At 36.4% G+C, this 21,442-nt stretch overlaps 1 protein-coding gene across 9 annotated transcripts in view; it reads right to left on the reverse strand.

Annotated features, from left to right (window-relative positions):
• Positions 1-21,442, reverse strand: part of TENM3 (teneurin transmembrane protein 3) — a 418,913-nt gene that overhangs the window by 364,679 nt on the left and 32,792 nt on the right. The window contains exon 2 of one of the 9 annotated variants that reach the window (XM_051790395.1): positions 16,816-16,976. The exons of the other annotated variants lie outside the window; for them this stretch is intronic. The gene's annotated coding sequence lies outside the window, so the exon portion shown is untranslated. The remainder of the gene's footprint in view (positions 1-16,815; positions 16,977-21,442) is intronic. 9 annotated transcript variants of the gene reach the window in all.

Raw genomic sequence — 21,442 nt, forward strand, 5'->3', positions numbered from 1 at the left:
TCTTAAGACACAAGACTAGAATGTTTCTTGAAATCTCTAATTCTACTGAGGCTTATTTTTTAAATCTTTTCGAATGGATTTTTAAAAAGGAAACTTTAAAAGGTTAAAGTCAATCCCATTATTTCAAATAGTCTTTACACAACTTAAGAATGTAAGACATTCAGTGTTGCCCAGGAATCCAATTAGACTCCAAATCAGAGTATCCAAATTACAAAAGCACCATAAAACCCACTGTGCTACTAACAGCATGATCATGTTTGTTATGCATTTTAGGAAAAGTTAATTCTCATCTAGTTTATATTGTACTATAGCCTGATTTCACCTCCCCTGTCCACAACTTAGCTTGCACAGATATTCTTCTTTACAACAGTACAACTGTGAAATCCCAATTAGACTGGGTAAATCTGCATGGGATGTTTTAGCCCATTCAAAATATTGAAATAATTCTTTGAAGTACTCTGTGGCACCATATGGTATTTTATCCAGTTTCACCATTTGTACGGAATAGCTTGCAGTGACTTGTTGTTACACAACATTCTGAAATACTCTGCAGCTGTAGTCTGCAGGAGTAAAAGCTCTCTTCTTTTCTTCATTACTTATTAGTATCTCAGTAATGCAACGCAGCTGGTAACCATACATACAACTAATTTTGGAAGCATTTATTAATGCTTCAAACAAAAGACAGATATGAAAATGAAAAGTGAATACTAGTGAATATACATGGTTAGAATATAGTTTACGGAGAAGCCATCTAAACACTGCCTATGCAAATTGCAGATACAGAGCCTTACAAATAAACTGACAAAGAAGGTGGGAAAATGCTATTTAAAGACAACATAGGGTCCTAGAATATTAGATATATAATATATAATAAGTATTATTATAATAAGAAATAAGAAAAATCTTTAAACCTTACCAAAGGAACCTGAGGTAAAACAGGAAGGACAGAATGTTGTTCAGGTATTTTTAAGATTTTGTTCAAACTTCGCAACACTCCATAAATTAAACCAAAACACATGTTCCATATTTATTAGTATGCTATACTCACATTACCATGTGCTTTCTAAAACTTAACTGTGCACATGATAATGTACATAAGTGTGGTTACATCTTCCAGTGGTATGAGCCCTTTCTGATTACCAAGCAAGCAATGAACTTTATTACTATAGTGATAAAGCTCATGTATGAATCTTAGAAAAGACGAATGATCTCTTTTTTTCCTCAAAGGTGAGTTCCACTGTTACAAACATGATGGCTAACAAAACAATTATGCCATCAAAAGACAACTAATTTAGCTGGAACTCAAGACCTATCAGCAATACTGCTCACAAACGTTACTGAAAATACAATCCTGGTAAAATGGCACTAGAAGACTATGACAGGTTTTCAGATATCTGATATTCAAGAGAAAACTAAATGAAGTTAGAAAAAGAAATAGGGAGAAAAATGATTCACCTGTTCCAAAGTGAAATTTGAAGTTTATGTAAAAGTATACATTTGTATACTAGCATTAAAAATTGTTAAATCTCTAAAGACCTACATCTGGAAAAGTATCCAATAAACTTTTTAAACAGCAGCTATACTTGTTTTAAATGGACTACACATTTAAATCTTGAAATGTAACAGTTAAAACCAGCAAAAAATACCATGCATTAGTTCTTCTAAGACAGAACTTATTATAATGGCAAATTCTACCATGTACAGCAGTTTTGTGTACTTGGAATAGTATTTTCTATTTCCAAGAAACACTCACATATAGATTTAAGTTCCACCCACTGTATCTGAATACTCTCAGATTAAAGAAATGCTTATAATGGTGTTACAAATAATAAACCCACTCGACAGTTACTTACAATGAAACAAAATATCTCCCCTCTCCCCCTCAATTTACAAGTATAAAAAGACTCAGTTATGAGTGAAAATACCACGTACAACTAAACAGAATGCTAAAAAGCTACTTTATATGTATTGTTAGCAGCAATATTCAGCTATTTAGCATTAAAGAATAATAACACTAAACCCTCCCTTGGAGGTGATTATTTCCATTGTTGATAGGTCAGTAACTGAGATTTCAGAAGTTAACCTCTGACTAAAAGATATCAAGTCTTTTTAGGTCATAGGGTCCTACATGAGGTCTCAGAAGACAAGCATAAAAGTTCTAAAATAACAAGGACACACACAGGTTTCTCTTAATTTGCTCTGTTGGATTCCCATAATAAGTACCTAACAGCTCCAACCCCAGAGCAACTGTGCAGTCATCAACAAGACCATTTACCACATGATTTAGCAAACGTATTTTCAAGATTTTCACTTACATCTGCTACTCAGAATTGGAATAGAAATTAATGTGAGGCAATTTATTGATAATATCATTCTTGCATTCACAGTTGTTTGTATATCAGATCCAAGAGGAGACAGAAGCTGAATTTTCAGGAGGCATACACAAGTTGTATAGGAGCAGCCTCCTCCTGCCCCATTTACTGTGCTATGGGAAGCCAGTCCAGGATGGGGCCCTTTCTTTCTTCCAGACCAAGATTTCAGTTTGAAGAAAGGCAATGAAAAAAATCATTCAAAATGTAGTATCATTCACATAAATCAGTAGTGAAATCCACGCTGTTTGTAATATTCGTAATGAAGTATGCAGCCACCTTTTACAAAACAAGTCACTTTGCTTTCTTTACCCCACATTATTCTCAGTGGGAATCTGAGCACCACACAGACTTGTGAGTAACAGCTCAGCTAATTGTCGGCCTGCTTTCTGCTGTAACACCACCAGTTAAACATTCCAAACAGCACAAAGCACAAATGCAAGGCAGCATGCTAGTTCAAATCAGAGATACCCAGAAGATTGCAGGGACTATATTCAAACTGATGGATCAACACTGTTTGCCTGCTCTCTCACTCACACTACTTTTTCCACAAATATGAGGGCAAATACCAGAATGCAAATTGAGAGGTGAGAGCAGGAACCCATTTTAATGGCTTCTCTCTCTCCCACCATCTTCTTCATGCTTAACAATCTCTATTAATTAAGTCTATCCACGTAGGTCTTATGTGATCATTCTATTTCTCTAAGGACTATGCCAAACAGAGGATACAACTCTAGCTGAAGTCTTAGCAGTATTGATTATAGATCTTGCAACATAAACTTCAGCTCAACCTTAGGGTTGCTTAAATTCTTTAATCCCCCTCCCTCAACTGTAAGGCAATGGGATATACTCTAACCTTACATATTTTTCTTTGCTGAAATGGCAGTAGGGGTCGTATACACTCATCATCCTGGATTTATTTTGTTCATTTCTCTAACCCATCAGCAATAATTTAAATATATCCAGTGAAATATGCCCACACAAAATGATGGTCTACTACTCCAAAGAAGGGGGTGTTTTCCGAAGAGCAAAATCCTCTCTTTTACCAGATTGAATGTCAATTGATTTTTTTAAGATTATTTAATTCTAACCATATACTAAAGCACTGATGACTAAGTTCAAAAAGCCTACAGTCTTTTCCACCATCTCATGTAAACAAAGAAGCAAGCAAAAAAATTCAGCTTCTGCTAGAGAGGAAGGTAGCTGCTTATTTCACATGAAGAGTCATCAAAAGCCTTTAAAAACGCACACTGTTCAAAAGGACCCAAAATGGAAGGAAGTTAGGTTAGACTGGTGTCCTCTTCCCTCCCCCCCAGAAGACCCGCACAAACCTTCAACTCTAATTGTATTTCAGGCATACTCTTATCATCATCTTGACATGTGTGTTTCTAGAGACAGAATAAACTAATTTATCTTGGTTATTTTTTTGTCTTCTGGTATGTCATCTTCCACCACTTCTCAAAGACCCTTCATTACAGCTCTGAAATATTCATGACTAGGAGGACAAAAGAAAAAGTACCAACAGATACCAGACATGATTTCTATTTTCTCCTCTTAAAAAAAAAAATAAAAAAAAAATTAAAAAAGCAAACAAGCAGAAGGTAAGAAGTTAAACATCAATTAATTTCAGTTTCCAGAGAAATAATAGAAATAAATAGTGCAGGATGGATAAACGACTGAGCTGCCATCTGCTTCTGTTCTCAGCAGCTCTTTGGAAACACAGCTACCTCAGTGAAGTGTTTGCCAAATACTGGAGTGAAGAGAGCAGTATGTAAACTGAGAGGAGAGAGGCAACAAAGCAAAACTTTGATATCCACTCATCTGTAGGAGTTACTTACATATGTCACCTTTCTAATCATAAACCAGAGAATCTCTTCAGATAATGTAAGCACCACATGCATCCTGGATTTGTATCTTCCTCTTTGACGCTCCTACACCTGCTGGTATGCAGAACTACTCAAACAGAATATTTATTTGTCCAGAAACATTCATACTATCTCCGTAAAGTAACATAACCCTGCACAGAGAAACATTTACACCTTTGTTTTCAATTTCCTTAATATGCAACTGATCTGATTACAAGCAGACATTATAACAGATTAATTACAGACTGGAGAAATGTATAATTATTTTTAAATATAATTTTATAATATAAAAGTATTTTTCATCTACTTCTGAGATACATATGATTAGTTAATGTACCACACACATCATCCAGAGATGTCATTGCAAAAATTTGCCATTGCAAAAATTTATCATTCCAGGTACAAATTCCACTCAACTGGCCACTGCCTTAATGACTGGATAGATAAGAAAACTACCAATATTATATTCTTCCACTAGTTTCTCATAAATGGCAATTGCCCAAAGAAAAACCTCAATCACTGTTGTAACTTTAAGCATGTCAGTTCTGCATATTGGCTCATATTTCTTACCGGTTTCTGCCTCCTGCCCCCAAGGTATGACACCAAGAAATCCTAACTCCCCAGAAGCTATGAAACACTGCTGAATCAGCAGTATCATAGTGCAACAAACATGCACAAGTGAACACACACACAAATTAAAATTAAATTTCAAGGTTCTAATAAAAAAAATCCTAAAAATTAATCTAGAGGCATACCAAGTTGGAAAAAAAGAAAAAAGATAAAGCAAAACAAGTAAAAAGCAAAAAAATTGCTAGGAAAAAATGTTAGCACATAGAAGTATAGCCAGCAGAACTATGGCAGAACACATTTGATTTCTTTTGCCTGTTATAAGGAGTCAGATGCATCAGAGTCTCTACACCATTCACTCAGAGCTCTTTTTTCTTTCAAACCTGTTCTCAAATTCTGGTGGGACACAACTCTCCTTCTGAGTTTCTTTTGATACAAAATGGACTACTGGACTTTTAACCAAACATTCAGATGACTTTTGTAATTTACAACAACTTAATGATCCGCTTCATCTCAAATTTAGACAACTGTAAGAGTTACAGTTTCTGAACAGTGCTTATTCACTATCTGTGAGGAAGTATAACTGGACATTCCCTCTAATTTTTCTAAGTGAACTATAAAGAAGAATACTTAAATGAAGAATACTTAAAATGTTCTAGTTCAGAAACAATGACAGAATTTCTAGACAGGAAAAAAATGTTGCATTTTATTTTTTGAGCAAAAAATTCCAATACAAGAATTAACTTTCAATTCAAATTATTCTTTCCTGAAAAGAATTAAAATAAAAACAAGTATCTCTGTCAGACAGTTCAGTCAATGATGATTTAGTGACACATTTGCAATGTGTACCATTCCTGAAAGCAAAATAGAGGAGATAAATCCATCCAAATAATTTGGTGACATAATACTAAACATGCTACTTGAAAAATTCATCAAATGAGTTGTTATCCCAAAGCCTTTCAGTTTAGTTGCAGTTAACACTACATGAACAGACTTGTCTTGGACTGTGTTCACCAAAGCTCTAAAAATATGCTTGAAATTATCCTGTTAGCCAAAGTTTTCAAGATAAAACTTCTTGAAATTAAGTGGGTGACAGTTTTCTTCAGCTGTTCTTATTTTTTTGCCTAGAGGTAGACATCTTGTGCAGTAATAGAATATGAAGATGAAACGGGCAACTGCAGTGAAATCTGCACCAGAAGGGAATAAGACACATGGGTAGAATGACTCTCAAATCACCACCGATATGCAAATGGAAAAAATCTGCCATAATCATGAGAAAACTTCCGACCAACATATATATTTTTTTTTCTTACCTTCAACTATTGCAACTTAGTCTAGATCAAGATTTTGAGCTCGTTTTGTAAAATTGGTAGATTATGATATCTTGAATGATCTCCAAAAACTATGCTCTTTTTTAAGCCCTGAGAGTACCCACCTTCAGTGTCTTCCCCAATATAATTTCAAGTGCATCAAAATGTTTATTTCAGTAAAGCAGTTGTCCCCAAATAAAAGCCTCATGACCTCAGAAGCTGGATGTCCTTCTTTCTAAATGTAACATATAAAACAAAATGCGCAAAATTTCATATGTGACACAGCTGCGTGGAACAGCCTCTGTGAAACAGATCTCACTGCTAAGTGTTAGCAAGGACAACTATTAGCCACCTAATTGCACATATCTTTTATCTTCCTTAAACTGAAAATTTAAGGAATTTTGAGTTCAAGAACTGGTATGAGAAAACACTAGTGTTAAATTAGAAGTATTTCTCAGGTCATGTCAATCCTGAAAAAGCTAAATGCTGGAAGGTCAGCTTTAGGTCAATGTACACCTCCTTCTCGACATTGGAACACAGCAGAAACAAAGCTCCCAGGCTCTTCTTCTCTGAGAGACAGCTAGGACTATCAAAGAGACATCTGCAGACTTCTTAACAAAAACACTGATCTAAATCAAATACTCCTGGATGCAAATAGAGCAGTGAGTCAGGTGACTTATGGAGAAGTTCTAAATTTATCATGGAAAGATAGCAGCAGCTTAATTAAGGCTGTTATCAGCTTGCACTATGAATATTTGCTATCAGCTCTCCAGTTCTCGCCCCAGACATCTGACTTGATTTAGCAACTAATACACATTAAAGACAGAGTTCAATACTTATAGGAAGGTTATGTACAAATACACATTCCAATTTTCATCTCTTTTACCATAAATTACTTGTTTCTTCAAGTAGGTTTTCACCCAAAAAATTATTTTAATTAAAGCACACTGCTTTTGATAGTTGGAATAACTGGTGCTTCTAGGGATCTAAAAACGAACATTTAGTTCATGAAGGCATTCACCGATAGCTACACAAGTTTGTTTTATTAATTTAACTCCCAAGATTTTCAATAAGGAGAACACCTAACCTTTTATGAGGTTATAAGGGGTCACGAAGATTACTAATATGATCTTTCTGTACAGACAGGTACAGAAGCTGTTCCTTTGTTCTGCAGATAACTGAGTTCTGCACGTGAACAATATTCTATCTTGAACATTGGCAGTGCACAGATAATTGCTAACCTGTTTCCTTTAGTTGAAGTTCATTTTACCCTTCTGGAAGTTAGCCTTTTTTCCATCTTTTCTCCTTCATATTCCTTGCCAAGAAATCCAGATGTCTTCAAAAACAGATTACAGTTTAATAAAAATTTACGCAATTCTTAAAAATATTCACAAAACCTGACTACAAAAGAAGCCAGTTTGAAAATGACTGAGATTTATTGCATTTTTGTGCCCACTTTGTGCAACACATGAACTTAGCCTTTGAAGAACCAGTAGGCTGCACAAGACAATAAAAAAGATAAGTACTAAAAAGCCGTTAAGACATTATCATTACTTGGAAACTAGAGATGATGCCCCAAGGTGACACTGAAAGTAAAAAGTCAATGGTGGATGTGGTCTGTTCTATCAAAACCCTGCTGTCAGCAGATTCTCTCTACGACCAAAGAAAGATACAAAGGTGATGTATTGTTGCAAACAGGGAGCTGCAGCTGACCAATACTTTCCATGTTCCTTACAAAAAGCAAGCCCCAATCTTTCAAAGTGATCTATGAAGCCAGTGATGCTTTAGGCAAGTATATAGGTTCCTCTTGCACTGAAGAATTAACATGCATGAGGTCACACTGTAGTCACACGTTTCTTGCAATGTTCTTTGCTGATAATCTTTTAACAATTTTAAAGCTTCTAAAAGAATATGGGTGTTCATCTGCAAACACCATTAGCTTTATCAACTGTTTATCACTGGTTTTGCAGTGTTAGCAGCTAAAAATAGACAAGCATTGCAGAAGCCATGCAGAGGAAAGGAAAAGAAGAGCTTTTAGAACAAAACCAAACCAAAGTACTTTTCAAGAAGCAACTAGAGCTACCAAGTGAAGATTGAATACTTGCTCACCACAGCATTTACAAATCCCTAAAGGAAACAATTTGCCACTGTCCAACAACACTGAGCAGTCAATGATAACATCTGCATTTAGGCTAACTCTTTCAACAATAAAAGATGGTGGCTTATTCTCCCCCCCCAAAAATGATCTAATTTCTCCAAAATTCATTTTTTGGAGAAGTTTTTCACTATTAAATAGGGAGAAAGTAGTAATGTGCCTTTGCCAAGAGAAATTATCACCATATTGGTCAAAGTCAGAAACTTCCCAAAACTTTCCTCTTCTGTCGTTTGCCACACAAGAAAAATTAGTGAGCTAATGACAATACTAGCTTAATGTGGTCTTGTCAATATAAGGCAGGTCCCATACTGATTCCAAGGGAAATAACAGTGGTGTACAGGAAATCTTGAGAGACAACAAATTTCTGAAAGGCAAGAACAAGTTCTTGCTCTTCTTGTTAACTTTCACAACATCTAGCTCATGACACCTATAAATCACCTTTAAATAAAAAGCCTAACAAACCAGCTTATACCTCAGACCCAGAAGACCCTATACCTTAACAGCCTTCCCCTCTTAGTGTCTAATATACTCAGCCCTGCTTTGAAAATATTCTTTAAAGCTTCACTGTGATGCCTCATCATAATTAGAGCTGTATAAAACAGAACCTATTTATATGCTGTGCTCCCTGTCCCAACTCTGTCAGACACAAAGCAGAGATCTAGAGCTTCACATATGCAAAACTACACAGCAAGACCAGTACTGCAGGTTGCAGCCACACACAGAGAAGTTAGAATGGCCAAAGATTCCTATGCAGTCCTGTCACCTGCATAATTACTATCATGCATCTGCATTTGTATGTACACAATGCTTAAAACAAAACAAAACAAAAACAAATGCCAAAAGAGGAACAGAGAAATTCTTAGTAAAAACTTTTACCATGGTTCCCCACCCACGGGAGATGGGAGGTTTTATGCTGCATTGTTTTTTGCAGCCAAAATGAGGATGGATTTAAATCCCTTTGCTCTGATTTCACTCTTTTTTGAGGGTTAGAGACACCACAAAATAGTACCTAGAAGTTACAGAATTACACAGAATTTTTATATCTCTGCCTGAAGTCATGTATTTTTTTTTCTGCTGTATTTTAAGTTTTAGGTATGTCAGAATACAGGTTAAAAACTAACAATATATTACTGGAGTATTTAAGAACTTTTATAAGAACATAAATTAAAAGCCATCCTGAAGAGCCTGAATGATTAAAAATCTCTCTAAAGTCTTTGGTTTTTTTCATGCAAACAAGGGAAACAAAAGGAAATTAAACATGTATTCTACGGAACATTTCAGTAAAGGCCAGAAACATGTATTTCTTTATTTTTGAACTCTGGCATCTTTTGTTACATTCTCAGCAAATACAGTAGATCTCAGCAAGATATTTAACCAGGCTAAAAGACACTGTGATTGAAGTTTTGAGAACAAAAGCAGGTAGAAAACATGTTCCACTTTGTATCAAAAACATTCACTTCCATCATTGTCTTATGCAATTCATACCCAATTAAAAACCTCCAAAATTTTCATTAGGTATTTCTAAGAATTTTTTTTTTTTTCAAATAAAAAGTAGTTGGTTTAATTTTCAATCTGTTTAATGAATCCCATTGGTTATTCATACATTCTTATCATTCAGTTTGGCTACCAATCAAAGTTCTGCTCAAGAGCAACAAGGACAAAAAAACAAGCAGGATCAGGAGTACAGTTAGACTTCCTTACACTAACAACTATCATAAATTATTTACTAAACTTCAAAGCTTTGAAACTGGTGACGAATATAGTGGGAAGAATAAGATGTGTTTGTTTACTATCAATTATTTATTGCATATGTTTTACAGTATAAGTTATGCAGAAAATAATAAAAATGTATTGTGTTCATTTCATTAAAATTTACTGTTCTTTCTATCCATTCAGAGATTATGAATGGATTATTTGGTAACTTTTCAATAATAAAAGATGAAAAAAACCTGACGTTAAAAAAAAAAATTGAATCCATACTTTGCAGTAAGAAACTTACATCTGTATATGCAAAACATTAATCAAGACTAGGGAAAATGAAGTATTGAATCAAAATAAACTACTTACATAAGCAAACTCAAGTAATAAAACATTTACAGCCTAGAATACAAATGATAGCTGAACTAAATTCAGTTCCAAACCAGACAGATCAAAGAATTAATGTCAGTCCTTCTTGGCAAAGCTTGGTATGTTGAGCAGTTAAGGGTCCAAATTTTCTTCTGATTAGAAGTATGTCTGGGATGCCCAACTGTATGTCAGATAGCTATAATTTGTAATGTGCTTTAGGTCAAAGGTGGTAAACTTCACATTTCTAACCAGTGCTGTTTGTAATAGATTGGATGAAACACATTTGCAAAAGAATCAATAAATGTAAAGGCTGGAAAGAATTAGAGAGGCTTGCAGGCTTGTACCTATTGTCTGGGGGAATTAGATGTCAGTCTGAGCACTCTAACTCCAACAAAGGTTTCCTAGTTTTAATTTACTAGAACATATAATGGGCGATGTAGAAGCTGGGAAACACTAGTCAGTCTGAATACATTACTTAACCAACAGTTTAATGAATGCTACAAACATTATTATAGTCCTAGCATACTCTCTCTGCTCATTCATTCTTACTTTGCAATCTTATCATCAAAGGGTATTTCTTTGTGAGGCTGTTCCACTTCAAGTATCAGAAGTAACGAACAATGCAACACGCTCAAAACATGGATCTAAATAAATTGCAATAAACAATGCTAAAAGCTTTATAAACAGTGATACAGTTTTCTAGTACATGTCACACAGACAGCATATACATTTGCATAGCTTAAGCACTTCTACAGATTAGCTATACTATATCCTAAATATATATCTTAAGAAAATCTTCCATTTGTAAACTATTGTATAAAAACAAATGTATAAAAGATGACAAGGAAATAAATGTAGGCCACAGTTGAAAAAATAAAAAAACCCACCACCACTAGCACATTCTTTAAAAATCAAAAAGACTGGCTGATGTCAGAATATATAGCCAAAGACTGGTTCACATATTAAAAGGAATAATAATTTCTTTTCTGAGGACGTTTAAGTCTGCAGCTAGTTCTTGTGAAACAAAAGATCCATACCCTTTCCTAATTAAATATTTCACAATGATCTGATTTTTAGTCCTCATTTCAATCTGACTTTAATTCAAAGGTACAACCTAAATCAAAGGGGCACAGCTTTTGTGCTCCACTAAAATAATTAAGACATGAGATATAGTTTAACACTACAGTGAGCTTCGAGGTTTACCTTTGATTTTCACAATATACTTCCTCACATTATCTGATATATAAAGTAGAAAATGAAACAAAGGTGAACAAACTATCCATAAGCTTCTCCAAATAAACTATATGGTCTAGTGTTCCAACAGACAAAATGAAATTTTAAACACACAATAGGGTTGTTTAATGCCATATTCCACTGGGTAAAATTGGATACAGAAGGTTGGATTTCACCATCCCAGGTTCCCTCTTCAAACCACAAACTGTTCATGTGCAGCTGATAAGTACAGTATCTCTGAAACTCCCTTTATAACCCACTGTATACATTGAAACAATCACTGGAGTGCATTTTTTCCCAGGGAAATGTGTAAAGAACCCAATTTCTCAAGACAGAAATGTATTCTATCACAGGATTTTGAATAACAAGTTATTGAGTTCTTGTTCTATCATGATGGGAAAGTCTCGCTTGGGACTTTTTGGTTCATTTGACAAGAAGTCGTTATGACTGTAAAGAAAAGGTATACATATATCTACATCACAAAGAATGTCCTTGTTACTGAGAAAGACTTCATCAATATTCCTAGCCCCAGACAAAACTAAGTATAACCTATATTCATTTTTATGTATTAAATGCTTACACGTTAAGATATGAGGATGTTGGTATATTTTTCCCACTGTATTGTTGCATGCCGTTAATTTTGGTTTCTATCCTGTCAGCAACAACCTGGGTGGTTAATATACCCACGTGTGCTTTAACTAGTACAAAGTATTGCTACACTAGATCTACAGCACTAAATACACACACTTGACACTCTGCTTTCTTCTCATTTAAATCTACTTTAACAACTTGAGAGCCTTATCACTTGGACAGCCAAGGTCATGATTTTTGAAGAAGGTTCACACTGCAAGCAAATCCCAAAGGGCTATATGAGTCTCTCTTTGTCTGGTCACATCAAAAGCAAGTTTTAAAAAGGGTTAATCACTGCTTTAAAATAAAAAGAAAATGCACTCCACAACAGAAGCTCCTGTTTAGGCTCCTTTGGGCTGTTCATTGTGGAAATCTAGTTGACAGACATTGGAACGAAAAGCTTAGAAACAGTTATTCCTAGAAATAGCTGCCTCAGAAAACGAGGACACACGATTAACCTTTTTGGTGTATCCTTAGCCTAGTAAATTGTTGCACTCCACAGTGCAGAAACATATTATGCAGTTCTTTCTTTGAAAAGAAATCTTACTCAAATTTATATTTCAGCATATTCCAAATATAAGTTTTTGAGATGTTAAAAAATAAAATCAATAGTTCATTCTTCTGGTAGCCCCTCCCTTGCCCAATAAATTAAGAGTTACTACCACCCTTATACAAACAATGAGTGCCCAATTTTCAAACCTGGGGCACAGGGGCTGAGAAGTGCATTATTTTGGAAGCAGGTAAAACACATCTTCAGTCAATAAAGTTTTTTCACTGTGAGAAACTTCAGGGAAATACCATTCTGGCAAAAATTGTGATTCACCTTGCCTCAGCAAAAAACTATATCCCCAGACATAGACTCCTATAAAGTCCATTATCGTAGTTAAACAACTGAACAAATAGCTAAAGTATTTTTTTACTGCCATTGAGAGACGGAAGCAGCATACTTATTCAAAATATCTATTCGCCAACTAGAGGTGGGGGAAGCAGCAAGTTCTGCATTTCATTGCAGTCCAGCAAGAGTGCAGTATGAAAGCATCTTCTCTGGTTTATGCTCAGGTTCAGAAAGAAGAGGAAAAGGGGTCAGCTGACAGTAACAGAAAGCTGAAGCAGTCTGTTCCTGCTTGCTAGTTCATGTGAAACCAGTAAGTATTTACCATAGGGATGGGCAACACCAGCACAGGTTGCTCAGAAGGGCATGGGGTCTCCACTGTGCAGGTATTCGAGACTCAGCTGGACGTAGCACTGAGTAACCCAATCTAACCAGGCCTACTTTGGGCTGACCAAGGAGAAGAACGAGGAAACACCTGGAGGTCCCTCTGAACCTAAATAATTACTCACATACAATCAAAGAACAATTTATAACAGCATTTCTTTTTCCAGTAATACAACCTCTGCATTCAGACTCGCTGTACTCCTGCCATAGCAAGTAGCCTGAAGAGTATAGCATTCTTCATGATTCACAAAACATTATTAAATGACTGGCACAAGGCAAAAATAGTGAATTTTAGAATTTCTGAGATTAACACTCAGAGAGCTAACAGCCTCCAGGACACTGGGATATGCTCTTATTTTGTTGATATAATAACTATTTATCATTTAATTTCAATCCCTACCCCCCCTCCACTACCCCTAAAGAAAAGGAAAGAGGGAACCAAAATCAAGGGTGTTATCCAAGAATCCTCAAAGAGCTAGCTGTCATCATCACAAAACCTCTCTCAATGATTTTTGAGTGGTCTTGAGAATCCGGAGAGGTCCCAGCTGACTGGAAGCTGATGAATGTTGTCCTGATTTTCAAGAAGGGAAAGAAGGAGGACCCTGGAAACTGCAGGCCTCTCAGTTCAGTGCATGGTAAATTTACAGAGAAGATTATCCTGAGAAGTACTGAAGAACATCTGAAAGACAACACTGTCATCGGTCACAGCCAGCAAGCCTTCAGGAGAGGAAAGTCCCCTGATTTCCTTTTATGACAAGATAACCCACTTAGTTGATCAAGGGAAGCCAGTTGATGTAATATTTTTGGATTTTAGTAAAGTTTTCAATACTGTCTCTCATATTATCCTTCTGGACAAAATGTCCAGCACACAGCTGGATAAACACATCATGCAGTGGGTGAGCAATTGGCTCATGGGTCGAGCACAGAGGGTAATAGTGAATGAGGTGACATCAGACTGGTGACCCGTCACTAGTGGGGTTCCACAGGGCTCCATCTTGGGCCCTGTGCTCTTCAACATCTTCATAAATGACTTGGATGCAGGACTGGAGGGGATACTAAGCAAGTGCAGATGACACAAAACTGGGAGGAGCTGTTGACTCCCTCGAAGGCAGGGAGGCCCTGCAGAGAGACCTCGACAAATTAGAGGACTGGGCAATCACCAACCGTATGGAGTTCAACGAGGGAAAGTGCTGGATTCTGCACCTGGGATGGGGCAACCCCAGATGTTCGTACAGACTGGGGAATGAGATGCTGGAAAGCAGTGCCACAGAAAGGGACCTGGGGGTCCTGGTGGATGGCAAGTTGAATATGAGTCAGCAGTGCCCTGGCAGCCAGGAAGGCCAACCGTGTCCTGGGGGATTCAGGCAAATCATCACCAGCCGGTCAAGGGAGGGGATTGTCCCACTCTGCTCTGCACTGGGGCAGCCTCATCTTGAATATTGTGTGCAGTTTTGGGCACAATATAGGAAAGATATTCAGCTATTAGAGAGTGTCCAAAGGAGGGCAACGAAGATGGTGAAGGGCCTTGAGGGGAAGCCGTATGAGGAGCAACTGAGGTCACTTGGTCTGTTCAGCCTGGAGAAGAGAGGACTGAGGTGAGACCTCATCACAGTCCACAACTTCCTCATGAGGGGAAGGAGGGGCAGGCACTGATCTCCTCTCTGTGATGACCAGTGATAGAACCTGAGATAACGGCCTGAAGTCAGGGGAGGGTTAGGTTGGATATTACAAAAAGGTTCTTCACCCAGAGGGTGGTTGGGCACTGGAACAGGCTCCCCAAGGCAGTGATCACAGCACCAAGCCTGACAAGAGTTCAAGAGATGTTTGGACAATACTCTCAGGCACATAGTGTGGCTTGTGGGGATGCTCCTGTGCAGGGCTAAGGTTGATGATCTTTGTGGATCCCTTCCAACTCAGCATATTCTGTGATTTTGTGAAACTAATTCTTAATAGGAGGGAAGGTTCCCAGTGTTTCAGAAGCTTTTATGTGTTCTTCATTCAGAAAGGAGAGCCCTTCCTTAACATCCTTTTCAGACAACAGTATTTCACTTGCATGAATATACTTCAGTGAATGCTCTATGGCAACACATTCCATTTCTTTTTTGAACTTAATAGCATATTCTTCCATGGTTTAGTTGTTAAAATAATCTAGGTACTTGGAAATTTTCCTTCCTGCCCACCGTCCTCTCTCTCCTTAAGTTCCTTACTGGATACAGCCTTATATACTACAAAAGAAACAACATAACTTGAATTTTGTTCTGTCACATTCTACAAGAAAGTTCCAAGATAGGATAAAAACAGATTGATTGCTTTATCTAATTATATCTCATTAAATACCACCCCAGAGAATATTTCCACATTTTAGCTAACCCATGTAAATTTCCTCCCCGCCCAAACCTTATGAATCTCTGTGTAGCACCTCGTTCTGCTGCAAATTTTTATTCCCAAGTAGATTTTCTCTGGACATATTTCCACTGTTAATCTAGACTACAAAGGCAGAGCAGAAGAAACATGCAGCTAAAAGACAATACCTTAAATTTAGCACTAACATGACAAATTTTTCTTTCCACAAAATTAAACCTGTCAGTCCACACCTGTTCATGAAGAAGGAAACAACTCTCTATTCCAGCAACTTCTGTTTACCTTTCAAAACAAAAGTCTAGGCTTACTATGCTCTTCTCCGCTACAGGAATCATTAACAAACTCACTCTCGATTCATGAGCCTCACAGCAGGCAAGACATTACTTTCTCCCATTCTGCATTTGCAGTTGATTTTTCCATGTTTATGCTGTTTGGACAGACAAGAAGTACTGCATATTCACCTGCAGACACCTTCAAAAGTACACTTGACAGTGCTTTAGATTAAGTACTTGGCGCAAGTACCTGTGTGGGACACTTCATCTGCTACACAGAAATATGTAAGAACATACTGCTATTAAGTCATTAATATAGTTTAGCCTACTTGAGATATTTTTTAGTGTTGGTGCTCAAGCCATTTATCATACTACACATGGTACTGGTACAGCTAATCAACATAGTATTTGAAACTTAGCAAGACTGAAAAAACAAGCCTACTATAGTCCAGGACAGCAAACACGTGGCTTACATATGCATACCCTGTTATGAGAGATGAAAAAGAATGAAGTTTTTTGCTAATGATGCATTAACAAAGCTATTTTGTTTGTTAAATGCAATGCAGACCACATAGCATTAATTAGTGCAATACTCATCTGAATTGTGGACATTATTTATGTAAGACAAGTACCATGCTTCATAAAGGCCTAACTAAAATGCTTGTGCATTTACTTGAGTAAAATGGCACATTCTATTTTGTCAGTTACACATATTAAAAAAAAAGGAAGCAAATTACGACAAGCTAACAGAAAAAATATCATCTTATTACCTTTAAAATGTTCAGGTAGTTTCTGTGCTGTAGGAACCACATATACAAATGCCAGATTGTCTTTAATTATTTCTCTTCTATACAGTTAAACCAGTCAACAGACCATATATTGGTAGCTGTCCTAAGGAATCCATTTCAATTCTTGACACAAATTCTTCATACTAGAACATTTAGTAAAAATTCAATTATATTAAAAGATATTTCAGCTTACAAAGGTGTTAACTCCCCATTTCTGTTCCCATTTTACAGCTTTAGCAACATTTTAAAGAATCATCCAGATTATCCTTATTTTACTGTCTAAAAATAGTTACTACATGAGCCAAAATATTTGCTTGCAACCCAGAGCGATCCCCACATCCCAAGAACCCTTCAGATAAAGTAGTCCGAAAACAACTTTTTTTAGTGGTTATCTTTTCTGATTTGCAACTTCTTACTGTTTATTCTTCCTCTACCAAACAACACCCAAACCTGGGGTCGTATCTGTGAGTCCTGTATAATTTACTGTGACAAAGACTGAAAGATAAAACCATGTAGTTGATTGACTCACATCTTTAACTTACAGTTCTGACCACGCAGCTTTATACAGCTTAAAGACTCAATGTATACAAGAGCAGCAGCCCAAATCAGTTATTAACTATGATATCAATTACTGCATTTTTCTACTTAAGAATCCCAAAACCCACTCCTAAACTTCTGGCTACTGGCTACTCTATGTTACAGCTAAGCAATAAAAACAAGGATATTCCTTGCTTCTCCTGAACTATGTTTTCAGCAATTGATTTCTGGGAGGCCATGGGGAGTTCTTTTGTTTTGTTTTGTTTTTCTGTTTGTTTGAGTATTCTTATTGTTTTGAGTTTTTTGGTTTGGTTTGGTTTTTCTGGGGGATGAGGAGGAAGGTAGGGTTTTTTGGGGGTTGGTTTTTTAGCCTTTACAGAGAAAAATAATTGTTTAAGCATGGCTCTAGTTTTTCCATCCTATATCAACACCTTTTAATCTCTTTCACTATTATTTGCAATTTGCTTAGTCATATGAAGGGAAAATAAACTTTAAGACAATTTTCATATTTTTATAAAGTTTCTCATTTTTTCCTATAAATGCTTATTTTTCATCTCTCAGGCATGTCAGTGAATATTTTTTCCCCATCAATACACCTGTTCTCACAATGCAGGAAAAGGAGAAAACTATAAGTAGGTATATGACACACACTTTTTGTAAGTTGCTTTAAGCTTAGAGTGTTGTTTTAGAAGGTTCACACTAACTAGGATCAAACTGGAAAGTTATTTGTACATCCACTTACTAAAATAAAGCATTAATAAGAAGCATTAGAAAGACAACTTATTTCTGAATGCAAAGACTGAGGTGTTAAATATAAAACTACATTAATTACATCCAAAATAGGAAGCTACTACTTCCTACCCAATTTATTGCATTGTGCTATATATTTCACAGTATTATTCAGCAGAGGGCATTCTGCTGATCAGATATTATGCTGACATGCGAGCCCCATTTTAGCCTTAAATTTGTATACAAAGAAGCAAAATAAAGAGCATGCAACCCAAGTGAAAAAAACTGTCCTTGCAAATATATTCTCCTGAAGGAACTCTTGATGTTCTAGGGATAATGCTACTTATAACACTGAACACACTCACAAAGGAGATTTATCTTCCACAAGCATCAGAGCACTTGATCAGGACTGCAAGTATTCCAGTTTGATAATGGGAAAACCGGGGAGAAATGTTATTTTCATAAATTTGGTGGTAGGCATGAAAAGAATCCAAGTCCATAATTACGATACCTTTACGGTATTCTATAGAGCAAATGTTAATATCTTTAACCACTAATTAATTGTCTGATTTGTAATATTAATATTGGTTTCAGGTGAAACTTCCTTAACTTTATCCAAAAAACTAATAAACAGTGAACAAGCCTTCCACGCACTTCAAAACTGAGGATGTGCTAGATGCAGGTAATATAATATCTTTAAATTGTGTGCTCTGATTTTCAAAATATAGAAGACTTAAATAAAATTGAGATTACATAAATATAACATCAACAATATCTACCTGAAAGCCCTAATATCTGTAACTCATTCAATGAAAGTACAGAATAAACAAGTTGCCCAGCACATCTTGGTGTATACTTATATCATCAGGAAACTAATTTAAAATTGGAAATAATGTTTATTTACATCATCAATATTCTATTCTTGATTTTTTTCTTCTCTGTAATTTTTTCTTTTAAAGTATCTTAGAGTGCTTTTGAACATTTGGTTCATTCTGTTTGCCCCCTTCGATACCTGTACATTTAGAATTTCATACCCAGAATCTTTTAATTGACACACTTTTAGATCATCTGCTTACCAAAGAAACATGTACTTTGCTTCCTACTTCACAATAACTAACTACATAGTAGAAATATTTTAGGCTAGAGACTAATTATTCTAATTATCCTAGGGTTTACAGCTCAGACAGATTCTTAACTGCTGATAAAATGTCCTGTTTTCTTGCAGCAGCACATACTGAAAGCATTGACATTTTTAAAAAATAAGCCAGATAGAATATTTTGGTGCATTTGCCATAGACAAATAGTATTTTCTTCTGGACAATTTGATCTTACACTGTAAATTGCACATGCAGTGCACCTTTCATTCACAGATGAATTCAGTAAATAGAGGCAGGAAACTTTCTGAAAAGAAAGGGTTTTGGTTTAAGATCTTCCACATCTTTTTTCACTCACTTGGTCAGAAAAGATGACTGGACACATACAGCATACAACATAATTCAGTGCTCTCCTTCTTTTGAAGGGTACGGCACTGTCAGACCACGAGGAAGAACAATAATGGAATTGTAACCAACAAGCACTTTGTCTTTGAGAGACCACTCAGAAAACATTAACTACCCAGCAGTGTTAAGAGGTCTTTGTTGTCTCAGTAAAAATGAAAGCATTTTTGCTATCTGAGACTTCACTCAAACTGTGACCTTATGTTCCGAAAGTCAGAACCACCTGCGTGACTCAGTAGCTTTGGTCAGGTTCATGATAAGGTCTCTACAGAGGATCACTGCAAGGATCTATAACACTTTCTGGTCAAACACTCAAGTGCTTATAGACTGTACTGTTTATTCATAAATTTAAATCTTATTACCTCCAGTTAACAGCTGAAAATGACTACATATATATATATATATGAACACGGTACGTGGCTCATGTAACTACTTAAACAGAAGTCACTCAATTAAACAAATCATTGTAGCATGCACTCTAGTTTCATTTTTAAACTTTTAATATTCATTTTCACAAAAGAAATAAAAATAGACTTTTACAGAATATATGAAGGATTGTTTCAGTAACAAAAAAAAGTCCATACAGCAGTCTGATTTATCCCACAGGACTGACTGATTTTAGGTAAAAAAGTGTGATTGAGATGTTAGTCAATTCGGATATACATCTTTCCCAAAATGATTTAAAAAAAAAAAATAGTGAACAGAAGTGTTTAGGAAATGGAAACTGATAAAAAGGTCATAAGGCCAGATATTGCACAGCCTAAGCTGCAAGCCCAGCTTAGTTACTGTGAGAGACTGGAAAATATTATTACTGGCTTGAAACAACTAAGGTGTGTGGGGGAGGGGACAGGGCAAGTTCTGCCAAAGTGAGACAGTGCACTGCTCACATTCCCCACCCTCCAGAGCCTCTGGAACAGCTCCAGAGCTCACTGGCAAACTGGAAGCACTGCTCCACAACATGGCCCTGGAACCCCTAACCCAGCTCCAGAATGGCTGGCTGACTGGAAGCCCCACCTGGGGGGGAGGTGGCCCGCAGGAAGCCAGACCAGATAAAAATCGTTGCACAAGGCCTCCATGTGTTGTGTCCCTATTGTCCTTGGCTCCTACCATGCTGGAACCACAGCAGTAGTTATATTTTTGCTTTCTCTCTCTCTCTTTCTTCTGATTTCCTCTTCTTGCAATCTGGGTAACTTAAAAGTTGGATGGGCTGCAGTTTGCTAAGTCCATGCTTCGTGAAATGCTTAACTGTGATTGAATTTGCCTTTCAAAATTGCCAAATTCCCTTATTTTCTAAAGTTTGCCAGTAAAAGTTTGTGGTTTAAGCTCCTGAAAAACATTGTTGTGGTTTTTCCCTTGTGCCCTCTCATGGTATAAAAAAACCAAGGCCCCTTTAAGAAACTTGCCCTTCGAGACTGGGGCCTTACAGTTACATTTAACCACACGTAACCATAAGCACTGCAAAATTCTGTATACAGAAAATAAAGCAACGGTGTCTCAATGTATAACAGTGCTAAATCCACCAAAATTGAGTGGTTTTGAGAGAAAATCCTGAGATTGTCTCAGAGGTTTTTGTAGCATAAAAAAAATACTATGAATTATGGTAATATGTTTTGTACAAAACAAGGAATTATACAGATAATAAGGCAGTTTGCTCTAAAACAACCTTGAAGGAATATGATTGAGGTACCTGTTTGGCCCAGAAAAATATACCAGCACACACACAAACAATTCCACTCCCCAAACCCCTCTAAAACAAACACAACATAACCAAACACTAAACAATCCATCACAAAGACTTACAGTCTCTTTAAAAAGCTCTTTTAAAAAATTTCCTAGCAAAGGTAAAC

This window comes from Manacus candei, unplaced genomic scaffold, assembly GCF_025592945.1.
Source record: "Manacus candei isolate 608988 ecotype Guabito, Panama unplaced genomic scaffold, ASM2559294v1 h1tg000028l, whole genome shotgun sequence".
NCBI classification, from domain to species: Eukaryota; Metazoa; Chordata; class Aves; order Passeriformes; family Pipridae; genus Manacus; species Manacus candei.